Source organism: Trachymyrmex septentrionalis, unplaced genomic scaffold, assembly GCF_001594115.1.
Source record: "Trachymyrmex septentrionalis isolate Tsep2-gDNA-1 unplaced genomic scaffold, Tsep1.0 scaffold42, whole genome shotgun sequence".
Lineage (NCBI taxonomy): Eukaryota > Metazoa > Arthropoda > Insecta > Hymenoptera > Formicidae > Trachymyrmex > Trachymyrmex septentrionalis.
Genome location: NW_017305590.1, coordinates 875,156 through 877,290, shown reverse-complemented (window position 1 = coordinate 877,290; position 2,135 = coordinate 875,156). Strand labels below are relative to the sequence as shown.

Here is a 2,135-nt window from a genome sequence, read left to right as displayed (position 1 = left end):
GCTTCATTAAAGATGATTTAATATTTAATGTTGTAGAAAATAAGCACTAAAGTTACAAGATAGAGAACTTCTCTTTTGCATTTTTCGCATATAATAATAATAATTCATGTTATCTCGACATTTGTTTTAATTTCTAAGTTATAAAAAGTCATAACGTAGTATTTTTTTCGATAACATCTCAACTGCGTAAAGCGTTCAGTGCTCAGGACACGTATTACTTGACCGCGAAGTTTGATCTGCTGGAATGATTACTATCTTTCAAACGTCCGGATTCCTGAAGCTGAAGTATTTTAAAGTGTTCCCATGCAGGTTTTTTCGTAATTTTCTTTCTTTCCTTTTTTACTGATTGAGATTAAAACTGATATTTTTCAAAATTTTCATAAAATATGTATATATTAAATTCGTATAATATATGCATGAGTTATAATATAAATTTTTTGTCTTTCATTTCAATTAAAATTTCTCTATTTAATTAAAATTAATTTCAATAAACATTAATTTAAAACACAGATAATTTTTTGTAGATAATTCGTTTGATTATTTATAGTTATAACTAAAATATTTTATTACTTTTTATTGTTATAAAAATTGATTGTAAATTATACAAAACGTCTACAAATAAAAGAAAATACAAAAAGAAAATATAAACTCTCGAGATAGTCTTTATATTTTTCTACTTGAAAGAAAAATGCCATTTCACTTTCTTGAATTCTTTATCTTATAATCGTAATATAAAATTAATGAACGATAAATATAATTATCAAATGTAAACGATAAATGCAAGTTTAATAAATGAAAGGTAAGCATACCCTCAGCACATACATATTAATTCAACGAAGATAAAGACCACTTGGATATAATACATAAATGAAGGAGGGTTGATACTGCAGCAAAGTATTGAATGATTAAATATCATGAGAGAAATTTTAAAATTCATTTTATTATTTGATAAGTTCGTTCTGTCTCTCATTATTTATTTTTCTTTTATTTGCTCGCTTTATTAATGTACATAATGTTCGGCGCAATGTATTATAGAAAGAAAATCATAAATCATTAAATAAAAAATGGCATTCTACAACAGTTGTGCCATGCTGACTCAAATTATATGCAACCGCGATATATCAGTAATGAATATGCAAAATCAATTTATATTTTTCATGTAGTTGCATATATTATTCATAAACCGTAGGTAGACATTACGATAAAATGAACCAAAAATTATATTAGCATCACAATTAAATATATACAATAAAATATTAAAATAAGTAATATTTATTGCATACATACTCGTATATTAAAATGTTTTCAAGGTTGGGAAAGTTACTTTATAAGTTATTTATGAATTACTTCTTAGGTTATCTTATAAATGTATTTGTTATAAAATCTGAATACAAAAAGTAATACAAAATTGGAACAAATAAAATATAAGGGTGTGTCCAGATCGTAAAGATCCTATATTCATATTATCAATGAAATGAATATAGAATCACATCAGATGTGGTTGCAGGCTCGGCTCGCGGCTCGATAACCTGGACGCACCCTAACATAAAAATAAAATATCCGTCTTATGCCCAATTTCTTCACTTCCAGGTAAGTTGCGGATAACTTTATCCAAGAGATATCTCCATTGTAAACTGGAAGATATCTCTCGGATAAAGTTATCTAAAGATAAAGAATTTGGGCATTAGGCTGGGTTGTTCCACCTTTCGGTAAACTTCAGCTCACTGTCTTATGCCCGTATCAGACTACAGAGTGATGATTACGATTAACGGTTACCCGGTTCCACTTCAACCAATCGATGTAGCGAGTATCCATCGTAATTGGCTGAAATAGAACCGGGCAATCGTAATCATCAATCCTCTCTGATACTCTCCTTACTCTCTTACTCTCTTATGCTTTTACTCTTTTATTCTTTTGTTTATTCAGTAGGTAAATGATCACATAGTTTATCCAAAGATGAAACAACCAGCCCTTATTGTTACTTACCACTTAATTACTATGATAAATACAAATTCTATAAAGTAACCTAAAAAGTAACTTATAAATAACTCGTAAAGCTATCTTTCTAATTCTGAGTGTTTCTTTTCTTATATATATATATATCCGTTCCGTAAATTTTTCTTTCCATGTAGCAG

General features: G+C 28.0%; 1 protein-coding gene across 2 annotated transcripts in view; it reads left to right on the top strand.

Moving 5' to 3' along the window:
• Nucleotides 1-2,135, top strand: part of LOC108751234 — a 36,615-nt gene that overhangs the window by 710 nt on the left and 33,770 nt on the right. The window lies entirely within an intron of this gene.